The sequence below is a fragment of the Peromyscus eremicus genome, chromosome 7, assembly GCF_949786415.1.
Source record: "Peromyscus eremicus chromosome 7, PerEre_H2_v1, whole genome shotgun sequence".
NCBI lineage: Eukaryota > Metazoa > Chordata > Mammalia > Rodentia > Cricetidae > Peromyscus > Peromyscus eremicus.
This window is the reverse complement of record NC_081422.1, coordinates 17484082-17491509: the sequence shown is the minus strand read 5'-3', so window position 1 is coordinate 17491509 and position 7428 is coordinate 17484082.

Here is a 7428-nt window from a genome sequence, read left to right as displayed (position 1 = left end):
TTGTCACAGCAATAGAAACCCTAAGACATGTGCAACTTTCCACTGTTAGGGATACAGACATAAGTCCAGAGGATACCTGTCTTGACTGACACATTCTAGTGTACACGAACAAGGAACTGGAACAATGTAATAGTTTGAATGTAATTGGCCCCATAATCCCCCATAACTCCCCCATAGGGAGTTGCACTATTAGGAGGTGTGGCTTTGTTGGAGTGGGTATGGCCTTGTTGGAGGAAGTGTGCTGTAAGATAATCCTTTTGTACACTGTAAAGATTTGTCACTTGGATTGATTTACTAAAAAGCTGATTGGCTGGTAGGCAGGAATTATAGGCAAAACAACCAAACTAGGAGAATGATAGGAAGAAAGGCAGAGTCGGGGAGACCCCAACCAGCCACTGAGGAAACAGGATGTGTAGAAACTGAGGTAACAGGCCATGAGCCACATGGCAAAGCATAAATAAGAAATATGGGTTAGCCGGGCGGTGGTGGCGCACGCCTTTAATCCCAGCACTCGGGAGGCAGAGCCAGGCGGATCTCTGTGAGTTCGAGGCCAGCCTGGGCTACCAAGTGAGTTCCAGGAAAGGCGCAAAGCTACACAGAGAAACCCTGTCTCGAAAAACCAAAAAAAAAAGAAATATGGGTTAATTCAAATGTAAGAGCTAGTAACAAGCCTGAGCTATCAGCTGAGCATTTATAAGTAATATTAAGTCTCTGAGCCAGTTATTTGGGAAGTGGCTACCAGTTACTTGGGAGCAGGCAGTTGGGACAGGAAAACTCTGCCTACAGAAGTATGTCATTGTGGGGGTGGGCTTTGAGATTTCCTATGCTCAGTAAACCACCCAGTGTCTCAGTCAGATAACTTCTGGCTGCCTGCAAGATGTAGCATTCTCAGCTCCAGTACCACGTCTGCCTGCATGCACCATGCTCCCTGACATGATGATAATGTACTGAAGCTCTGAAATTATAAGCAAGCCACCCCAATTAAATGTTTTCCTTTATAAGAGTTGCCATGCCAGGTGGTAGTGGTGCATGCCTTTAATCCCAGCACTTAGGAGGCAGAGGCAGGTGGATCTCTGTGAGTTCGAGGCCAGCCTGGTCTACAGACTGAGTTCCAGGACAGCTAGGGCTATTGCACAGAGAAACCTTGTCTTGAAAAACAAAAACAAACAAACAAGAGTTGCTGTGGTCACGGTGTCTCTTCACAGCAATAGAAACCCTGCAAAAGACAAGGATGCATGAAAAGTGACAGTCAAAGCGAAGGAGCTGTGCAGATAGCTCAGTGTATAGTGGACTTGTACAAGCATGAAGCCCTGAGCACCACACAGAATCTGATGTTGATGTCGCCACACAGGAGCCTGCACCCTTGACATGGCTGCGGGCAGCTCACAGGAGGATTTCAGGGGCTTGTGGCTGCCAGCCTAGATCCAGGATCAGAGAGATCCTGTTTCAAGACATAAGGTGGAGAGTGACAGAGCCGAAACACTGGTGTCCTCCTCTGGTCTCTACCAGTGGGCATACACCACATACACCACACACTCACAATCACACACAACCCCAGGCTCCAGACTCAGGCCCTTTCTCAGTTTGCATAGCAACAATCACCTCCTACATCCAAGAGCTCAGGCCTTCCTTCCAGAGCATGCTCCTTTTCTTGCAACCCCATCCCACCCCAGCGTGGGGTGCCAGTCTTTCCACCTACTGCTCCTAGCTGCTCCATCTTGCTGACTTTCTCTACTCCTGTTGTATGATTTATCAGTTATTGATTGATTGATTGATTGTTTTTCGAGACAGGGTTTCTCTGTGTAGTTTTGGTGCCTGTCCTGTATCTTGCTCTGTAAATCAGGCTGGCCTTGAACTCAGAGATCTGCCTGGCTCTGCCTCCCAAGTGCTGGGATTAAAGGTGTGCGCCACCACCGCCCAGCGATTTATTATTTATTATTACTAATTATTATTTTGATACAATGTCTATGTAGCCCTGGCTATTCTGGAACTTAATATTTAGACCAGACTGGCCCCAAACTCACAGGGATCTGCCTGCCTCTGCTTCCTGAGTGCTGGTATTAAAAGTATATATCGCCGCCGCCGGGCGGTGGTGGCGCACGCCTTTAATCCCAGCACTGGGAGGCAGAGGCAGGCGGATCTCTGTGAGTTCGAGGCCAGCCTGGGCTACCAAGTGAGTTCCAGGAAAGGCGCAAAGCTACACAGAGAAACCCTGTCTCGAAAAACCAAAAAAAAAAAAAAAAAAAAAAAAAAAAAAAAAAAAAAAAGTATATATCGCCATTTTAAGCTATCTGTGTTCATGTTCAAGCTATCTGTGTATTATTTCTCCTGCAGTTGTACATAAAATGTTTTTAAATTCAAAAAAAGGGACAAATACTATAGAATTGTATTACATGAAATATATAGAATATACAAATTCATCGAGACAGAAAGATTAGACATTATCTCAAGATGGAGAAGAAATGAATATAGAGCAACCATTTCCTAAGTACAGAATCTCTGCTTTGTGTGATGGAAAAGCCCCACAAATGGACAGTAGTATCAGGACATAGTATCATGAATGTAGTAAATCAATACAATTAATGTAATTAATGAATGTCATAAATATAATTATTGAATGAATACTGTGAATGTAATCAATGAATACCACAAATGCAATTAATATCATGAGTGTAATTAATGAATATCATGAGTGGAATTAAAAAAACAAATTGAAAAAAAGAAGAACAACAACACAGAGAAAGTAACTTGGGAAGCAAAGGGCTTATTTCAATTTACAAGTTACACACCATCATGAAGGGAAGTCAGGGCAGGAACTGAAGCAGGCCATAGAGGACCTAAAACAACGCTTCTGTTTTTCCAGTGCTGGGATTAAAGGCCTGCACCTCACGCCTGGTTTCTCTTTAACTAATGTGTTGCTGGATGTTCATTTTGCAGTTTTTTTCTTTTCTTTTCTTTTCTTTTCTCTTCTTTTTGTTTTTTCAAGACAGGCTCTCAGCATCTTGTGCTGGCCTTGAACGTACTATGTAGTCCTGAACTGATCCTCCTGCCTCTACCTCCTGGATGCTGAGATCACAGGTGTGAGCCACCACCATGCCTGGTATTCGAAGTGCTGGAGGTGAATGTATGCAAGGTAAACATGGAGCTGCATCCCCATTCGCTTTTTTTTTTTTTTTAATATATATAATCAAAACAGCTAGTCTACCTTAACTAACTCCCTCACCCTGAAATGCCTCGCCGCTGAGCTTGTCTTCCAGGAAGAGCAGAGGCTCTGGCGCCCTCAGGTGTTCACTGCTCAGAACAAGTGCACTTGGCTGTGCCCATACACAGCCACCACACCAACGCCACCACTTCTGCTGGGGGGTGACCAAATGTCTTTCTGCAGGTGCATGGAAGGCAAGCCATGCAACATCCAGGCAGTGGGATGTCTTTCCCATAAGAAGAAATGAAGATGTGGGGTTTGGAGCAGAGAGCAGAGTGCTTGCTGCACAGTGTGAGGCCTGCGTGAGAAGCTAGGGATGCGGGGACACAAGCTCCCAGCACTGAGGAGGCACACACAGGAGGGTCCTAGGGCTTCCTGGTCAGCCCAAAGAACAAGGTGGAAATATGCTGCTGGGCACGGTGGCGCACGCCTTTGATCCCAGCAGTCGGAAGGCAGAGGCAGGTGGATCTCTGTGAGTTCCTGGCCAGCTAAGACAGCTAGGGCTATGTAAAGAGACCCTGTCTCAAAAAACAAAAAAGAAAACACACATACGCACACAAATAAGAAAAAGGAATAAGGCGGACGTAAATGAAATTTAAAATTAGGGAGCTGGAGTGGTGGATCAGAAGTTAAGAGCATCAGCTGCTTTCCAGAGAACCTGGATTCCCAGTCCACACATGGCAGCTTCCTCTATAACTCCAGTCCCTGGGGATACCACAGCCTCTTCTGACCTCTTCCAGCACCAGGAATGAACATGGTGCAGACATACATGCAGGAAAAACATTCGTACACATAAAATAATAAATGAATTAAAATTTAAAAGAATACTTCCAGAAATTAAAAAAATAATTTAACATGCCCAGCATGCCTTTGGTTTATTTGTATTTATGTGTCCATTGAGGCCCAGGGAACTGCCAATGTCTGCTTGCCCATCCCTGAGACTACAAATGCACCAGGCGCCTGACTTTCTGCCTCGCGCTGGGATGCAAACGCAGTCCCTCACCTGGTGCAGGAAACACTTCACCCACTGAATGTCTCCGCCCTGTTTCATTTCCTTTTAAGGCAGAATTTCAGTATCTGAGGGAGACAAACTCCAGATTGTCTTCTCTCAGCCTTCTGAGTGCTGGGCTTGTGTGCCGCCACACCAGGATCAGCATCATCTCCTTGTGCTCTGGAGACGTTTTGAAGGCTTGTGTAAACCAGGTGTCTTAGGATTACTATTACTTCGATGAAACACCATGATCAAAAGCAAGTTGGGGAGGAAAGGGTTGATTTGGCTTACATTTCCATACGGTAGTCCATCATTGAAGAAAGCCAGGACAGGAACTCAAACAGGGCAGAAACCTGAAGGCAGGAGCTGATGCAGAGGCCAGGGAGGGGTGCCGGGGTGCTGCTTACTGGCTTGTTCCCAATGGTTTGTTCAGCCTGCTTTTTTTTTTCTTTCTTTTTTTTTTTTTTTTTTTGTTTGTTTGTTTTTTCGAGACAGGGTTTCTCTGTGTAGCTTTGCGCCTTTCCTGGAACTCACTCTGTAGCCCAGGCTGGTCTCAAACTCACAGAGATCTGCCTGCCTCCGCCTCCCGAGTGCTGGGATTAGAGGTGTGCGCCACTACCACCTGGCTCAGCCTGCTTCCTTATAGAACCCAGGGCCCCCAGCCCAGGAGTGACCACACCCACCACGGGCTGGCCCTCCCCATCAATCACTAATTAAGAAAACGCCTACAGGCTTGCCTACACTTCTCTCTCTCTCTCTCTCTCTCTCTCTCTCTCTCTCTCTCTCTCTCTCTTTTTCTTTTTTTTGGCGAAGAGGGGGGTTTTGAGACAGGGCTTCTCTGTGTAGGTTTTGGAGCCTGTCCTGGGACTCACTTTGTAGACCAGGCTCAGGCTGGCCTTGAACTCACAGAAATTCACCTGCCCCTGCCTCCTGAGTGCTGGGATTAAAGGCGTGCGCCACCACTGCCTGACTACAGTTCTCTTATGGAGGCATTTTCTCAATTGAGGTTCCCTGCTCTCAGATGACTTTAGCCTGTTTCAAGTTGACATAAAACCATCCAGCACACAGGGTCAGATTGTATGACAACCTTCCATCTGACAAGCAGGACAGCTGTGCAGCTGGGTAGCTCTTGGGAAGCAGATTACACAGTGTGGCTCACACCCCATGGAGGACAAAGTGGAGTGATAGAGAATTTCTTCGTTCTACCCTGAAAGGGGTCTATTTTATGCTATTTTCTTCCCTTTTCTTTTTTCCCGTTGTTTTGTTTTGAGACAGGGTCAAAGATCAAGCTGGCCTCCAAGTCCTTATCTTCCTGCCTCACCATCGCAAGTGCCGGGATTTAGAGGTGTGCTCTACCATGCCCAACTGGCCAGGACGCTCAAGAAATCTACCTGTCTCTGCCTGCCCAGTTCTGGGGTTACCACACACTGCTGTGCTGGTTTGCTTTCATGGGTGCTGGGTATTGAACCCAGGTCCTCTTGCATATGTGGCAAACTCTTTACCCACAGCATCATCCAAGGATAACTCTGTGAAGTCAGTTCCCTCCTTCCACACCTTTTTTTTTTTTTTTTTTAATTCGGAGCTGAGGACCCAACCCAGGGCCGTGTGCTTGCTAGGCAAGCACTCTACCACTGAGCCAAATCCCCAACCCAGGTTTTTGGTTTTTTTGAGACAGCGTTTCTCCAAATAGCCATGGCTGTTCTAGAACTTACTCTGTAGACCAGACTGGCCTCAAACTCACAGACATCCACCTGCCTCTGCCTCCTGAGTGCAGGGATTAAAGGTGTGCAACACCATGCCCCACTGCCTCTCCACTTTTCTAAAAATTTTTTAACCTTTATTTTTATTTTATGTGAATGGGTATTCTGCCTATGTCTGCACATCATGTGCATGTTAGATCCCAAGACCTGAGTTACAGACAGTTGTGAGCTGCCATGTACCTAGGACCTCTGGAAGAGCAACCAGTGCTCTTAACCCCTAAGCCATCTTTCCAGATTCCTCTCCTTCCACTTTTGAGAGTGCTCCAGGAATTGATTTCAGGTTGTCATGTTTGGTGGCAAGCAAATTTTTTTTTTTTTTTTTTTTTTTTTTTTTATTTTTTTAAAGACAGAGTCTCCCTATGTAGCTCTGGCTAGCCTGGACTCATCATATAGACCTGGCTGGTCTTGAACTCACAGAGATCTGCCCGGTACTAAAGGTGTACGCCACCACTGGCCAGCTATTTTCCCAGTCTTAATGAAATTATTTACTGGGCCACCAGGTATTTACTGTTTCCCAGGCAGAATCAAAGCATGCTCTAATGAGACTTGACAGGAACCACAAGGGAAGAAACCACAAAGGAAATGACACAGAGGCAAATCCAGTCAGGGCCAAACTTCAAGATGAGGGGCCCACTTCACTGACTTCATCATTGCTTCTGGAACCAGAACGGAAGCCAGTGCCTTGTGCATCCTAGGCAAGTGCTCCCAAGTGCTCCCACTGCCATCATTATCATCGTCTCATGGGGTCTTGTTTCATAGCTCAGGCTGACCTCAAGCTCATCATGATCCTCCTGCCTTAGCCTCTTCGGGGCTGGGATAACAGGTGTAAGCCACCATGCCTGGCTTTGTACTTTATTATTTAGAAGACAACAACAGGACAGTCAGTACATCATCAGTTCTGTGAAAGTTTTTCTTGATCTCCTTCTTGTTCTTGTTCTTTTTTTTCTTTTTTGAGACAGGGTCTCATTTAGCCCAGGCTGGCCTTGAACTATCACTACAAAGCAGATGATGACCTTGAGGTATAGTCTTACTGAGCTCTCAGAGAAAAGTGCTGCCATTACAGGTCGTACACGACCAGGCCCATTTACCAGTGCTCAGGCCGGGCGGAGCCTGGGACTCCCTGAACGCTAGGTGAGCTTCAGCTATTCCCATGGCGGTTTTCCATCTCTGGTGGTTGGACTCTCTGGGTACAGAACCTGCAAACACAGAGGGCTAGCTGTGCCTGTCAGGTGATCAAACCTAGAGGGGGGCAGGTGGCTGGCTAAGAGCTGTAATAATCTCATAATCATATAAAGACCTCGTACATGGAGAGCTTCAGGGCTGGCTCACAAAGCACATGCCTTTAATGGAGAGCAGGTATGGATGACCGGACTTTGCTGGATGACCTGGTGACTTGGATGGGCTAAGCGGCATTGGTGTGTGCAAGGCCACCTGGCCAAGGAGATGCCTCAGAGATGGAATCTAAGGACTGTCCT